We start from the raw sequence: 17,183 nt of genomic DNA, 5'->3' as shown, positions 1-17,183 counted from the left end.
GCAGTGCAGCGCAGCTCAGCTCTAGTTCCGCCCAGACATGTGCCTTGCCATTTTCATTTTAATCAGTCTGCTCAGGATGGCTGCTGATTCATTTTGCAGGATGGCCCCCTGGGAGCCAAGGTGAAAGCCTGAGGCGAGCTGCTATTGCATCAATGCAGCACTCCACATCAGACACAGGGAGGGGAGGCAAGGCTTCGGCAGCAGATAGAGTTCAAAATACCAGCCTCACTATTAAAAAAACAAACCAGTGCTCCCCTTCAAAAAAGAAAAAAAAGAAAAAAAAAAAAAAAAAAAAAAAACAACCAAAAAACCCAATAAACAAACAAACAAACAAAATACCGAAACAAAAGCCTCTCTGTGGAAGTAATAATATTAAAAAAGAAAGAAAAATAAAAAAGAAAAAAAGAGTATAAATCCAGCACCCACCTTCCAGAATCATTAAATAAACCACAATTATTAGAGAAAAATCTCTTCTGCTCCTTCATTCCCCTTGTACCCTGGAAGCTCTGCAGCTACAATTTTTTCTCAGTGCCTTGTTTAAAAAGAAAAAGGATGCTCTATATTTTTCTATTTACCTGATAACTAGTGGGGGGTGGGATACCTGATTTAGCTGGAGACTTTGATTTGTGGGATTGACAACCTTATTATGCAGTGAGCTTATTATTGATATTATTCTGCTCTCGGTTGCCATGACCACCTTGTGAGAGACATTCAATTTTCTCTCTTCCATCATCATTATCTATGAGGCCATCTGTTGTGGAAAATGAATTCAGCCTCATTTGCATGACTGATAAGCAAATTTTTTTTTATCTATTTAACAGAAGGTCATATGCCGGGGATTTGGAGCTGGTGGAAAAAAAAAAAAAAAAAGTGGAGGGGAAAAAAAAGGCATCTCGAGAGGATGAGTGGGAGTGCGTGCATTAGAGGATGTATGTGGAAGTAAAACAGATCCCTCAGGCCTGCTAGCCTATCCTACTGCATTTGTCATTCCTGCCAGGGCGACATTTTTTCCCCCTAAGCTTCTGCACACTAAAGAGCGTGAGAGCTTTTTCCCTGCAGTCTTCTTGAAGCCCCCCTGGTTTTTTTACTCAGTGTTGGTGGGTGTATTTTAATATATATATATATGTATATTATTTTTTTTTTAATTCCCTGGAACATAGGGTATCTTTTCAGTGTTCAATGAAGAAAAAAGCAGCCTTTTCTGGGTCTCTGTGGTATGCTTCTTACTCCTCATCCTTTCAAAGTTGTAGTAAGCTAGGGCGTTTCTTAACCATGCTGAAATGTCTTGCTTATGTTTAATTTGTAAATGATTAACAGTGCAGGTGTGGGCTGTGTTTTGTGCAGGGTGGGGGTTGATTCTTGCAGCTAACTGGGAAGATTATTGTGAATTTTTGTAGTCATTCTGTAGCTTGTACTTAAATGTCCATTGTTTGCTCTTTTCAAGTTCTCTGGCAATACTGCTGTGCAGCTGAAATTGTATTGGGCTGTAGACCAGCTGATAAAAAAATCCTAAAGAATGTGTTTACTATATGACTGCATAATGTTGCATGCATTAAGCATGTTGTTGTTTATATAAACTTGCTGCATGTGGACAGTACTTGTTTGCTATGGAGAACCCAAGACAGAAACTTGAGATTGGAATGCTCAATGATAGCCGAATGCAATTAAATAAAAGACCATAAGATACTGTATTTTGAACTAAAATTACTTTTGAAAACATTGGATTTGTACTTTTAAGGGGAACACTTGTATAAGAGTAGCATTTTTGAAACAACACTATCTTAAATGTTTCATATCTGTAATACATTTTTCTTTTAAGAGAAAAAGCTTTGTAAATAAGGAGTGGTTAATTCAGTTAACTCTCTGAAAACATCACAGTATATATTTCAATTTTAAAATAGTTGTGATAAGTTGTCCACGTACATTTAGTGCAGATCTGTTAATCCTATTAATTTAGTGCTAAAATATAGCCAAACAGTATAAAAGAAAACAACTATCAATAAAAAAGTAACTACCCAGTGTCTTATGGAAGAGGTATTACACAGGTTTGTTTCTTTTAATTGTCACTAACAAAGATTAAACTCAGTGGAACAGAAGCATGCCATTTTCTTCTGAGTTCTGAACAACGTGCACAGCCTCATCTAGGCAGAGGAGGTTTTTTTAAACCTTTATTTTCTGAAGAAGTAATGTGTGGATAAAAGTAGGCTTTTTACATGATAAACGCTTTGCCTAGTTGATGATATTCCTTTAAAGGTAGAAAAGCAGAAATGCAGTACTCTCTTTCTGGCAAATAAATACTTAGGGATTTTATTTGTAATCTATGGGGAATTTTGTTTTTGTTTTTTTATATTTCACACTTGCCATGGAGAAATGGTCATGGGTGCTGGATTTCAGGTGGCGAGAAGTTTCACTTTTATTGAGGTCCGCTAGAGACTAGATCTCTGACTTGTCTACATAAAATAACTTACCCTAAATTACTTGATTAAATTTTCTTTTTTAAATGGGTTTATTTTTGTTCATTTTAGAAGACACTCTGCAACTATCTAGCATTAATCTGGAAGATCTAGCATTAATTTGTTGTGATAATCTATCGCTGATAGTTGTTTAAAGGGAACTCTTTTTTCCTATCACTCATTTCAGAGAGAGTATATTCCCTGTAAATTTTTAAAAAAGAGTAAGATTTAATTTTTTTTTTTTTTTTTTTTTTTTTTTTTTTGCATCCGCCATATTTATCATGCTATTGCAATCTGTGGTGGAAGTTAGCTCACAGTACTAGTTTCACACTCAGCTCAGCCCCGTGCAGCTCTGGCAGCTGCAGGGAATGGAGGGTGTCTGAAACGGTGCTAGTTTCCTCAATGGACTTCAGCTGGAAGTAATGGGATACTGTGCATTAGCAGGCTGTCTTGTAGCACACAAAGGTTGAGGTCTCTGTCTTATCCCCACCTCCCCCTCCACTTGAATTGTCAGCATCTTCTAAAGGCTGGTGAATAAAACCTGCTAAACTTCGGGAAAAGCCTAACCGGTAACACAGTTGATTCCCTTCCCCTGCCCCCCAAAAGTTAATTACCGAGCTTGGTTGGATTCCTCCTGCCACCCTGACATTTGACTGCTGCTAATTCACTGATTAATCTCATTAATGTGATTATAGCAGGATTTGGAGTTGGCTGCCATTGTTCTGCAGACAGCGCTATTCAGCGCCAGCCCTCGCCGCCCCCCTCGGCGCGTCGTTGCGGTTCCTTCAGCACCGGGAGCTGTCCGCTTCACCGGGAGCTGTCCGCATCGGGAGCTGTCTGCACTCGCCGGCCCCGTGCCCAGCGACTGCTCCCGGAGGTAAAGGCAGGAGAGGCTTCATGCCTTCTAATTAGGTGGCGGGAAGATGGCTGTGGTAAAGCGCCAGTCTCTTAATTTAAATGCATTTAAATTCTTCCTCTCTTCCAAGAGCTGTCTTCGTCTGCATTCTGTTTTCTGGGATCGATCCATGGGGCATTGGAGTTTAAACAGCACTTCTTTGCAGCAGTGCAATTTAACTTTCAGAAGGTGAGGGACATTACAGGTGTTGTCATACTGTCATACTTAGCCAGACATTTTCGTCTTAGTAAAAAGTGCTTTGTTAAGCTAAATGCTTTTGTATCTATCTCTCTCTTTTTTTTTTTTTTTTTTTTTTTTTTGTGTGTGTGTGTGTGTGTGTGTGTGTTTGTTTTTGTGCAAAATCCCCCAGCATACTCCAGCTTGTCACCTCAAAATTTATGTTTGCCCTCACCAACACTACTGTGCCTAGGGTCTTTTCTGCAACTGCTCTGCAAATGCCATTTTCCAGAGTTTGACAATAGGAAGCATTTTACTGATTTAAAATTGATCTGGAAGATCTTTTTAAGGTCTCATTATACACATAAATGACTTTTGCAGTCTTCAGTTGCAACACTGTTTTATATTCAAGTTTGCAGATTAGACAGTTTTAAATCAGATTAGGAATAACGCCTTTAAAGCCTTTAAAGTCAGTCACTTTATGCAGCACTGGGGTTCTGCCCTATTTGTTATTTTTACTTTTATTATATAGAAGATACAGTGTTATCATTTAATAACAGCCAATTGCACATGTGCAGTAACTTCCCCCCCCCCCCCCCATATTCTCTTTCATTTGTATTCTTTATGAGTGTGACCCTGTACTGGAAAAACTGAAGCCACACATTAAACTGTAGTGTGTGAAGGATTTGCCAGGACAAACAGAGAACTCCTGCAAACCACTAAATTCAAAATACTTTTAAGAGAATTTATCCTGGTGAAATAAAGGTCAGATCTGTTAAAGAACACACTGCAATTTAAAGGATTTGAGTGTAGTAAATATCAGTGAAACATCTGCAGCCATTGCAGTCTATGCATAAATAACAATTTATGTTCAAAACTGAGAAAGTGCACTTAACCCAAAAAAGTCTGTTCCTGTTTTCTACTGTGACTTTCACATAGTTTTTCAGTCACTGATGCTATATTCTTAATAGGGTTTCCTATTTTTTAAAAATTTCCTTTTCTTCTCATTTCTTTTTCACTCAAAATCAAAAGCCCAGTGAGTCAAGTATTGTCTCCTAAACTGCTTTAGAGAACTACACGTTTAAAGGATGCATAAAATAGCATTGCATAGGAACAGGTTTTAACAGTGACAGTCACAATATGCAAGCCAATTAAGGCTGCTCGTTAGCGGGTATATTCTTGTAATACTCCTGTCAAGCTGAAATTGTACTCCCTTATTGACAGTAATGGGTTTGTTTGATGCTTGAATTCTTCTTTCTGTGTTTGTCTAATGTTTCAAAACTCACTAGAAACTGCAACTAGCCAGAAAGTAAAAGAAATGGAAGATTTTCAAGCAAACTTTACCTGTAGTTTGCTAACCTGGCCAAGTTAATCTGCAGGAAAAATACCGTGCTCTCATTAATGCTGCTTAAACATGACCTGCATCTCCTTTTCCCCATGGATAATGCACACTGACGAGACACAGGCTGAGGGAGGGAGGATCCAACCCACAGCATTAAACCCATACACTAGTATTTTATGGAGGATAATTAGGCCAGTGAATAACCAGTCTCCCAAATTTTTCCCAGACTGTTGGTTTTTTTTTTTTTTTTTTTTTTTTTTTTTTTTTTTTTTTTGTAAATGCTTCTAATTTATGCAGTGACTTCTTCCACCACCCTTTAACACTCACCAGTGTAATATTTATATACATTTTGTCCTGATTAGAGAAAACACTGGTTTTGTCTTCAGTGGGAGAAGCACTGGGTCTTTTCTTTGTGTCACCAGAAAGGCGGGACAAGATGATGAGGGCTTTTTCCCCAGATAAATCACCTTCCAAAAGTTTGACAGCACCTGTCGTGATAGATGTACCACAGAGTTGCCTTCACTTTCCCATTAAAGCTATTTAGGATCTAACATAAGGAAACTATCTCTAGTAGAGGGAGAAGACAAGCCTTGATTTTTCAAATGTAAATACCATTATCCAAAGGTTCTGCATGTAAACCTGACGTTAGAAAATGCTGAGATTCATCTGTAGGGGTGTAGATACCCTATACGCTTACAGGGGGGCCTTTTCATCGCCACGTTTGCATGTGTGCTTCTTAGGCTACGCTGATTTGTGTGGAAAAAACCCAAACTGACGTGCCCTTGCGACGACACAAACATGGTAGCCCTCCCTCCCCGCTACGAGGAGGCTTTTCTCCCCGCAGACCGGCTCCCGCCTCCCGCCCCCGCCCTGCGCGGTGCCCTCCGCGCTCCCCATCCGCACCTGCGGCCCGGCCGCTCCCGGGGGCTCCGCGCCTCGGTCTCGGGGGAGCCCTGCGAGTGCAGGGAGATGTAATCAGAGATGACAGAGAAAAATTAAGGGGAAAAAAAACCAAAAAAACACAAAAACAAAACAAAACAAAAAAATAACCCAAACAAAAACCCAAAACCGCGAGCGAGGTGGAGATTGGGGGGGGGGGGGGGGGGGAGGGGCGAGGGAAGAGACACGTAAGTCCCTTGGTTTTTTTCTTTTTTTCTTTGCTTTCTGAGGGAAAGACTGCGTTTTCCACCAAAAGCGTGGATGTCGTGAGGACTCTGCTATTGTTAGTCCCTGTCCCAGCAGGCTGGCTTTCCTTTGAATCCCTGTAAAAACTTACCCCCACCCCCCCAAGCCCCTCTCCTGCCATCGGAGCGCGGCCGTGGAGCTGCTCTGACGGCTCGGGATGCGAAGGGCTGGTACGCGGAGACTCCTTCCCTTAAGACCACAGTGTGGTGCCCGGCAAGGCTGGGTGGGGAGGGAATGGCAACCTCTACAGTAAGCGACATGTCTGGTGTTCACACGTCAGGCAGAGCGGGCTCGGGAGGGATTACCTCCCAGGGCTTGAGGAGGGTGTTCCTCGTGACTTTTGGGTCAGTCTCCCCCGCTTCTGTCGCGGCCAGCAGGGGTTGCCCGCGGTGCCCTGCCAGCCGCGGGGTTGCCCGCACCAAGCACCGCGCAGCAGGGCGAGCCGCGGCAGGGAGGGAGGGAGGGAAGAAGGGAGGGAGGGGTGCGGGGAGGAGGGGGCTGCAGCAGCACAATGGCAACGAGGAGGGCAACGAGACCGGCAGGCGCGCGTGTGTGTAGGGAGGGCGTGTAGGCTGTATGCGTGCGCTAGCCAGGGTCCTTCCCGTGCGGAACGGCCTGCCTGCGGGGATGGACGCGCAGGGCGGGCGGGACCCGGCAGGAGGCGCGGCCGTGCCCGGGGCAGGGACCGCGACACGACAGGGCTGAGGCCGCGGGGGCGTGCGGAGTCGTGCCAAGGCAGGGGGGGAGCCGCCGCCTCCGCGTAAAGATCACAGCCTGTCACGCTGCTACCGAAATGACATTTCGGGGACGGGTTTAAACGAAGCGACTCCCCGCTGTCAAGCCGCTCCCGTCGCAGGGACATCCGGCAGCCCGCGGGCGAGCCCTTTAGGGACGCTGCCCATGGGCGGGCGAGTGCCGGAGAAAAGCCTCTGCACAGCCGTGGAAGGCGGTGAGGTGCTTCTTCGCAGTCATTGTCTTTGTGACACGTGTAGTAAAAGCGGTCCCTGGCTAAGCGCAGGCAGCGAGAGCCACAGAATCCACGTCAAATTGCCGGGCAAACGCTGTTAAGGGTTTGTACGTGCAAAGCTGGCCCTTTTTGCGTACGAATCCTGGTTTCTGTTTGGGGTCTTCATCACATAAAGTTGAGCCGCGCAAGTTGCTAATGGCGTAAGGCTGCTTATATTTTCTTCTCTAAATAGTTAATTTCTTTTGTTTCGAAGGGGAGAAGATGGTGTGAACTGGTAATATAAGCAAAGCTTCAGCAGAATAAACTCTGGAAACCCTGCTGAGGCACCCTAGCAGAAAAACGATGGTTTCGATCATTATTTTCTTTAAAATATACATTTAGAAACCTAATTGTTGGAACTTCTTTTATTTGGGGGATGGGGAGCTTGTTGCGGGGTCGGAGGGGGGGGAGAGTTCTCTATCGGAGACACCATTTTACGCCAGCACAGCGGCGGGGGAGTATTTTTAGCGGTCTCCCCTCCCGGGCGGCTGCGGCGTTTCGGCGTTCCCCTCCATTGGGTGGAACACAGCGCCGGCGCGGCGCCCCCCGCCGCCGGGGAGCCCGGCCGGGTGCGCGGCCCCAGCCCTGCCCGCCTCCCGCCGCGCCGCGGGGGCCGGGCCTGCGCGGCCGCGCCGGGCACTGCACCGCGCCGCGGGGCCGGCGGGATGGATGCGCGCCGCGCTGCTTAAAGGATGCGGGCTCAGGCGGGGTAAGTCAGCAATCTGCTACGGATGCTGTTCTGCTGCAGTAATGTGGTCTCTAGGGGAACTAGGGCTTGATGCATGCTACGCTGCCTAGGCTTCCTCCACACCGTCGCCTCTCTGCTGCTCTTAAATGGAGGTTACAGCTGATCCATCAGCCACAGAGCTGCACGCATGCCCACCTTCTCAGCCTTCAGTGGTGGAAACTTACTAATTTCTGCCTTCGACTTCAGGCCCGTTGGTTTCCTGTCTGAAAGCATTATTACTTTTGTCCATGTGGCAAAATAATTAGCATACAGATGAGAAGGGATTCTGCCTCTGAGCCTCAGTCGCAGGAGAAGATGTGCAGTGGAAAGTTGATTGGATGAATGGAGAACAAATGGTGGGCGTTCAAAAGCATTAGGAGAGTTTTGTTGTCGTGGAGCAGGTTTGTCAGTTTTCTGGGTGAATCTCGTAAGATGGAAGGCAGGGTGGCTGGTGCCGAGACGACTGCTTGACAGACTGTGGCCTACTTGAAGGTGCGCGTTTGGACTGCTTGCATAGATAATTCCTTTGGACTACTTTGTTTTGCAATTCTGCGGCTTTCCCTTTCCTGTTCCCTCAAGGTAAATATGGCCTTTTATCACCGTTGTTGTTTGCAGGGCACTTTGCTGTTGTTGACAAAGTGATGGAAAGTTCAACTCTTCAGGCAGTTAACAAAGGAATAGCTTGTACTTCTCCCACCCCAGCTCCACAACACATACTCCTGTGCAGAGCTGGAGGAGGCTGATCCTGCTCTCTCGGGGCCCGATCCTGCTCTCCCTTGAAGTCGACGGGGAGTTTGACATTGCTTCCAGTGAGAACAGGATCGACCTCTCAGTGATTGTTGCTTTAATAACGACTGCTGGAAATGTCAGATTTCTGCTTCCTTTTTTCTAGAACAATGTGGGCAGACCTGTAAAATTAGCAGCTACTGTTTCAATGAAAGCCCTGCTGTGATTAGTTTTGATTGGTGTGGTATGCATTTTCTTGGTTGAAAGGAAAAAAAAAAAAAAAAAAGCTTATTTAACACAAACTCACTAGTAATGCTAAAGCCCAAGTTGCAGATTGACAAATTGCTAGTGATTCTCTCAGCTCTATATATCTCTGCTGCATATGTGTCCTTATAAAGGCTTCTTTTTTGAGGGAAGAAAACAAAAGAAAAAACTAAGCAAGCTATCTGTGAATTAGATTTTTTTTTTGTCAGATAATACTGAGTCAGACTGGAATCCCACTTCTCGAACAGAGCATCCATTGATAGGCATTTCTTATATAATTCTGATGCTGTGTATAAAATATGGGGTACTTGAGCCTTTAGTTACGTTTGCTTTTTTCATGTAGTCATTTAGAAATATTTGTATTCAATTCTAATGATTCCTAATCCCATTAAAAATGGTGATTTTCATTTTAACTGACCTAATTTTGAAATTGCGTTTAAGGTTGGGGTTAAGTGAGAATTATTATGTGGTAATTGTCTTTACATAGTTCTTGTGACTGTTGTAGAACAGTTTAATAGATTATTTGCTTTAATTGGAGTGGTGTGGGGGTTTTGTTACCTTTAATTATACTGTTGGAGGGAACAACAGCTACAGTTCGAAATGGTGTTTAGTTTTTACCTTTCTCTCCCTTTTTTTTTTTTTTTTTTTCTTTTAACTCCCATTTCAGTTCCATGTGATAGTTTATTTTTAAAAATTGCCAAAGAAACAAAAGTCTCTCATGTCACTCTGCAAAGGAAAAAGCCCCCCAAATATTGGAACAAACTGTTAACCCTTGCTGGGCAGTTAGCAGGTGATTTATTAAGGGTTGATCAAGTTTGGAATGATAAGGTTAAACTTGGTTGCTCTAGTGTCATCTGATGACTAGATATTTATACTTGTTTGCAATATGACATATTTAAAAGCAATTTAAGATGGCAACATAACACTTTGAACATTAGAAACACAGTGTGATGCAAGACTGTATGTGAAAAACCCAGGATCTTTCTAACTACATTTTTCTAAAAACTACATTGATTTATCAAGTGAAACAAAGAGAAGAGTAAATTATTACAATGAGTAAATGTAGAATTAGGTATATTTTAATCTGATCTTAATAGTAGATTCAATTTTGTATGTATTTTACAGATTGAACTTTCTGGAGAGTGAATGTTCTTCCTCCTCCTTTCTCTTTTCTCCCCCCCCCCCCCCCCCCCCCCCCCCCCCCCCCCCCTTTTTCACAAACAAGGGCAGTAGTTAAATGCTAAACATTTGGAGTGATTTCTTTGTTTTAGATTAAAATACCCAGTTATATGCCCACATTTTCAAAAAGGGCATCAGTTTTATTGTAGTAGTTCTTGGTTCATAGTATGACTTTGTTGTTTTACTATACAGTCTTGGATGTCACATATTATAAAATTGAGCAACTGTGTGTTTGGAGACAAAGACAATTAAGGAAAGAAGAGGAGCTACTTCAGTATAATCAGAGATATATGATTTCTTCAGATTTGTTAAGGACTATTTTTGAGGGTTTCTGTTTTTCCTGTTCTATTTTGTTTAATTTTTGTGTTGAGGAGTATTAGTAAAATATGCAAAGGAATATTTTGATTATATACACATACATGCTACACATATGCGGCAGACTATTAGCAAGATACAGAAACTTTGTTATATGAATGGCAGAAAAAGAACTGTTTTGAAAACTGTTCTGTGCTGGTCAGGCTTTTATAAGACTCTAAAAGAATGAAAATATAATTCCCATCCATTAGCATTTCCATGGGAAATAAGCACGGGTATTTCTTTCTAAGTGCACTGCACAAGCACATTTATAAAACAAAGTTGTCTGTGTTCGAATTTTTTGATCAACTTTGAGAACAGTCATTGTTTTGTTGAGAGAGTCAGTGGCGAAAAAGTACTTTGGTATTAAATAGGTATACAGCATTGAATATCCTCATGGAGATACTCAGTTTAATATAATTTTGTCTGAACTTGATAAATGTTTGCATCATGTTGATTAACTTTCAGGGAAGATGTGAAGTTCCTCATAGTATAGTACTAGAAAACTTTATGTCTGTGGATTACTTACTGACCTTTTCTTTCTCATAATAGAAGTGATGAGAAATGCTAATAAGATTATCGATGGTGTTTTAAACAGAAGTGCAGCCAGATTTCTATGGAGTAAAAATGGGTGCAGACCAAATAGCATCATCTTCTCCACATATCCTAGATTAAAAAGTCACAAGGAGAGCAAATCAAAGCTTTTGTAGCTTGTTGACAAAGATTATCTCTTTAGAATCCTTCACAGTATTTTGCTTTGATTAGAATCACTCTGCCTGTTTTAGCCATAGAGGAAAAAGCAGCAAAATGTAATGAAACTGAAATGAAGGGGAAACATCTTGGGTGGGGAGGGGGAGTTGAATATGGAGACAGACAAAAATCACAATAGGATTTTTGATCCTTTAGAAGGGATCATACTTCTAGTCATGAAAACAGTAAACATTATTATTAGATCGGATTTAAAATCTGATCTCAGATCAGATTTTCAGCGTGTATATACTAGTTCAACGTGTTTACACTGAAGCTGCAGATGTGGAACACAGTCGCCAAGTAAGGAAGCTGGCCAGCGTGGTTGTGGAAATTACCAGGGCTGCAGGGTGCCCCAGAGAGAACCATCAAATCAGGTCAGTATAGAACTGTCTGGTAGGTTGTAAACAATAAGAAATCAATGTTGTGTCTGCCAGTAGACCCTTTGCTTTGCTGAACTCCCACCTGCCTAATGCATCTGGGCAGTTGGTTTCAGAAACCAGTTTCCTTCAGGATACATTTTATGTTTCTTGAAGGTCTAGCATAACCAAATTGATTACAGTTCTGCATCAGGCAGATGCATAAACATCTGTAAGGTCACAGATTCCCAACCAAACCAGCACTGGGGTCTGTTATTTTGTGAAGTATTAAGGGTCTGCGTTTCTTATACCTTACGTCTTCATGGCATTTTTTATCAGGAAGTTGATTAAAAAGGGCACGGTATACAACAAATATAGGTTCACTAGGTATATTTTCAGCTGGTTCAGTCTGAATCTGGCAAGTGTGGCACGTGTTGTCTCTTGCTTGGTGCAATAGTGAAGAGAATTAGGGCAAAGCAGCAATATAAGAAAACATATTTTTATGAGGAGTTTTAAAAAGGCTGCTATTTTGTTCCTACTTTGCATGATCCTGCTTCTGATCCCGAAGAAAAGAGAGCAGTGAGCTTTGGAACAGACTTGTAATACCATTTTATAGAATGACAGGCCAAACATATTTCTCATGTGGCTCCAGTAAAATCAAAAGAAAACCTCACTCTCTCGAGATTTTGTTATTAATAAGTTTGTTTACAGGCAGAATGTAATGGTGAGTATAGTTACCATTCAAAAAAGATTTTAGACTGCTCACTGAATGGCTAATTTTTTCCAGGCTTTCTGGAGATGTCATCTCCCTCCTGTCCCATCTCCTCCAGCAGAAATAGTAATACTATTGCAGATGTAATACTGTAATATTTATATTTCACATCAACAGCTTGCTTTATTTTTCTAAGGGAAATCCCCTTTTTTCCTCCCATCTCTAGCCAGTACTGGAGGATATTACCAAGGGAATAAAATTTTATGCCTAATTTTAGTGTTCCTCTGCCTAATGTAGTGTGAATAAGTACCATGTTACAGCGTTTAACCTAGTCCATCTTTGTCACTTTCTGAACAGTTCCTCAGTTCAAATAAAATAGTCAAAATGCAGAAAGAGAAGATCTCCTAAGATCTTCAGGGTTTGTTTTGAGGATAAACTGTAGGGAGTAGATGTTCTGGCATTCCTTCAGTGCTGCAGCAGGGCATTCTCTCACATAAGGAATACTTTTGAAAGGGGTTTCCCAGGCCTCTTGAGATACTGTAAATCTGTGGCTCATCCTTTTATTTCACATCTCCTACACCAGGATTGTTGAATCCAATGTGTTAGTTTTCAGCACTAGTGATTTGTTTCAGTAACATTTTCAGAGATACTAGCAATTCCTCTGTTGTCGGAAGAGGAAAAGACCATGTTTAAATATGAAACTGTGTTTATAACAACTTTGCATACATTGTGGCTATCATGTCCTATGCATAAATACTCAGGATTTTTTTGGGTCGTATGTGCATATCTGGGAAGAAATAATACTGTTATGTCATAGAAAATGGTAAGGTTGACTACAGGTCTTTTTACTTTCTTTGTATCTTTATAATACTCTTGGTATGTCTAACACAGATTGTTATGAATTCACAATTATATTTCTGCAGTGTCTTGGTTATGCTGCACAGTTTGAATTAAAAATCCAGCAAAACAGATTTCTTGGGCTGCGAGTTGACACTAAAAAGTAATGCTTGTGTTTTTTCAGCACGTGCAAGCACAAAGTCCATTCCGGGTCTTGCTAGGAAACACTCAGAGTTTACACAGGTCAAGTTAAAATGCCCTCACATGTAGAAAAAGATGTCTGTTCCAGCAGTGGTAAGATGCCTGCACAATTGATATGTTACGTATTTACTAAGAGAAATAGATTTACTGTTCTTCAAGAATTTCACAATCTGCTGATCCTTTGGCTGTGATCAACCTGCATCCAATCTCAATCTCCAGTTTTCATCAAACTCCACATCTCATCACTTCCAGTGATGAATGCATGTTTTTCTCAACCTTTTAAAATACTCTACGTGTTTGGATCTACTTGAGCTTAAGGGCTTTACTCTGTGTGGAGTTACTGGACCTCCATATTCCAGGAAAATAGCATACTTCAGTCCTCAGGGATAGTGGGCGCAGGCCAGGCTGCAACATTCTCACAAGAACTAAGGTGGTTTTTGGACATTGCACATGTATGATGGAGAGGTTTTGATGAGAGGAATGAGTAACAATGTCACATAAGGGAAAAAGAATCCAACATCCAATTAAAAGGAAACTGCTGGTGGAAACATTGAGGTTCTGCTAGCCAACATACAGAGTTTGGATGCTAAGAAAAGTTAGAATTCCATGACCATAGGACACAGGACCGCAAAAAAGAGAAGGAAAAGAACTTGTGAAGTGGATATGGACAGCAAGGTTGTTAAGAAGGATTACACAGAGGAGTCAGGAGATGTACATTGATGGAAGTCAGGAGTACTTCATGAACTCAAAGACCAGCTGGAAAAGCAAAAAAGCTCAGGTAAGTTTTTTATATGCTACTTCTTCTGGTTTGTTTTGTTTATTTTTTTCCCCAGCTCTAAGAACTTGTTCTTTCTCTTCAGTTCTTTCATAACTCTCTTAGAGTAGTGTCTGATTACAAGGAGACAGGAAACAAAGAAAATGCCTTTCAAATAGCCACTTTATTTTAGCACTCGTATATGCACTGTCAATTTTAAGTACAAAATCCCAAAAGATAAAATACACCACACGGTAATTTATAAATGTGTGCTAAATTTAGATAAATATATGTGAGCACGTAGAATTTCTGCGACTAAGTATCAGTTCTTTGCATGTAGGGGCAAAAACAGTGGCAGTAAAACTGACACCTCAGTATGCCATTAAAAGAGATGAGAAACAAGACTGTTAAAATAGTCTTGTAATTTTAAAATAGTCTTGTAATTGTTTGCTAAAACCATGTTTTCTGTGAATAAAATGTATACATGTAGTAGAACCTTCATACATGCGGTCCCTTGCTTTCTGAGAGTAAAGCAAATTCAAAACATCTTTCTTTTTTATTCAGGGAAACAGGGCCATTTTGATGTTGATTCAGAGAAGTGCTCACTGAATTAAACAGTAGCAACTATCCATTTCCATTCATGGATTTTCAGGTTGATCTTTGCATGAACATCTGCTTTTATCTTCATGACATTGTCAGCATTTTTCAGCAAGTGTTCTTTAAATGTTGAGGGTGAGGAAGGCCTCCTTTACTTCTCCTTTTACAGTGTGCTACTGACTCACCTTTATCAGCTCTGGAGAAGTGCTCATAGTGGAAAGGCTGGTAACATGTCTGGGTGAACTCCAGATGCTCTGAAGAACATTCTCAGGGGTCTCTGCCCTTTCTGAACAGATCACTGTTCAGTCACTTACTGCCGTGTTTCTGCAATTGGTATCTGTAGTAGTCCACACTCTGTATGCAAGGTCTTCAAAAGGTGGTAAATTTAAAGTAACCATCACTGACAGACTTCCTGAACTGCTCACTACGGGGCTGATCCATTTCATATTTTGTGAGACAAAAAAAAAGTGGGAAAAGGATGGAGATTTTTATCTATGACCTGTCCAATCTAACAGTGCTGTTTTTGTCTTATTGTTGCTTATCAGTGACCTTGCCTGAGAAGAAGCAGATGATGTTTAGAAGAAAGAAAAGAAAGAGAAGGGTAGATATTTTCCATAGGTCTCTTTGGCCTTTGTGACACAACATGCTGGAGAAAAGGCACACTTAAATAGTTTACCTTGAAGACTGAGCATCCTGATTTAGCAAATGCAGGCACTGCAAAGCAGTATGGGATAAAACACCCAGTCATTTCACTGCAGCAGTCACTGTGTTTCATAGACAGCTTTGCAGAGCAGGTATCATTCCATATACCTTATTCCTTTACTTCCTACCTGCCCAAGAGCCAGCACAGATTGCCACAGTGTTAATTCCAGCCAACTCCAGTGGAAAATAAGGGCATATGAGAAGATTGCATATATGATAATGACTCATGCACCCTGCACTCTTTATTTGTCATTTTATATGTTGTTTGATATAGTTAATAAATTTTTATTTTCCAAAAACTGTGATGGATGTGTTCTCTTTGAAAAACTGGTGTGGAACATCCTTTTCCTATGCCCATGCTTCTTGCCAAATTCAGTTAAATGTGGTTAACTTGAAATTCAGGGTTTTTTAGCAGTCATAAGTGCTGCTTACTCAAAGTGCAGAACAATAAGATTCAAAGCAGTACTGCCAATAACACATATCAGAATATGCTTCTGAGGCTTCCAGGAATTGTATTCAGAATGACTGCTATAATTGGTCCTTTGTATTCAGAATCAGAAGTATTTCTACTCTTACTGAAAGCATCTTCATTTTTGGTTTTAGAGGTGATTTTAATTTACCAAATATACATCAGAAGCCACTAAGCAATACATGTATCTTTGTTTCCAGATGTCAAGTGAATCACTTCAGAAACTGGGAAAGAAATGAGAGAGGAGCTTTTTGAGAATTACAGTTAATGAAATAGCTATCTTTATAAATATTGTGGTCTAGAAAACTGTCTTTGCATTCCAATATTGCAAAAAGATTCCTAAAAATATGAGCTGTACGTAGACTTCATAATTTAATAGAAGTTAGTGACCCACTTTTTGTAACTACTCAGTCTCACTTGTGTTTATGTACTCAGAAGTGAAGTGTGAATGGGATACCTTGCTAACTAATTTGCTTGCTTTTGTATACTTTACAAGAGTCACAATAACACCTTTATAGTAATATATATGAGTGTGTGTGTGTATATATATATACACACACCTATTTATAATATATAAGATTTGTCAACACCAAGTTTCTAACCATTACTAAACAGTCAGGGTTTGCTGGTTCCCAGAACCACCATGCCACTGATTTCTTATATATAAATGCTTTTTATTTTGCTGTATTTCCATTGAAAGGTTAATACAAACTTGGCACTCAATTTATAACTTGAATTGCAATGTTCTGTATATAAATGCTTTGCTTCTGCTATTGATGATGCTAGATTTGCACCATGGTTGTACCAAGGGCTAAATATCATGAGGCTTGGTGTTTTTAAATCAGTTGTGGAGTGCTCCTACTTAGCAAATTTTATTTTCTGCCTCTATCTTCTACTTTTCCTCAATTTTATATATTTCTTTAAAATCTGATAAAATTGAAACTCTGAACATTCAGGGAAAATAGGTACTAAAATATGAAAAGACATAAGAGCTCCACTGATTAGTTCCATATGTTTGTAATGGTACTATAGACTTGAGTATGAAAACATGGAAGCATTAATATGGGGAAATGAAGTAAGAACCAGGGGCTCTCAAAAAAAGAAAAAAAAAAACCCAAAACCCAAAACAAAACAACAACAACAACAACAAACCTCACAAAGAAAGCAGGAATTGGGGGAAGCTGAGTTTAAACTCCTTAAAATTCCTTAAGCATAGTTCTGGGGTCCCACACTGCTAAGGATTTCTTTCCGGATTGTCTGCAAATTGCATAAACTATGCTGAATTCCAAAATTTTCCTGTCTAATGGTGTCTTTTATTTGTATGGAGCTTCATGACTCCCTGTATGAAGTTCAAGAAACATCTGGATGACACTCTTAAGCTTATGATTTACTCTTGTGTAGTCCTGCAAGGAGTAGGGATTTGGACTCCATCCCTATGACTTCTTTCCAATTTGAGATAATTTGTGGCTTTATGATTCAGATAACTTGAGTTCTAGA

At 40.8% G+C, this 17,183-nt stretch overlaps 1 protein-coding gene across 19 annotated transcripts in view; it reads left to right on the top strand.

Moving 5' to 3' along the window:
* Positions 1-1,004: 1,004 nt before the first annotated feature.
* The window catches only part of MYT1L (myelin transcription factor 1 like), a 316,913-nt gene continuing 300,734 nt past the window's right edge, over positions 1,005-17,183 (top strand). For 14 of the 19 annotated variants that reach the window (XM_058419777.1, XM_058419776.1, XM_058419774.1 and 11 more), the window contains exon 1: positions 7,969-8,364. The gene's annotated coding sequence lies outside the window, so the exon portion shown is untranslated. Of the gene's footprint in view, positions 1,098-3,311; positions 3,331-3,439; positions 3,538-7,092; positions 7,220-7,747; positions 7,768-7,968; positions 8,365-17,183 lie in introns of those variants that run through there. The other 5 variants (XM_040058845.2, XM_040058847.2, XM_058419772.1 and 2 more) reach the window with 5 other exon arrangements.

Source organism: Hirundo rustica, chromosome 3, assembly GCF_015227805.2.
Source record: "Hirundo rustica isolate bHirRus1 chromosome 3, bHirRus1.pri.v3, whole genome shotgun sequence".
NCBI classification, from domain to species: Eukaryota; Metazoa; Chordata; class Aves; order Passeriformes; family Hirundinidae; genus Hirundo; species Hirundo rustica.
This window is presented reverse-complemented; position numbering and strand designations above follow the sequence as displayed.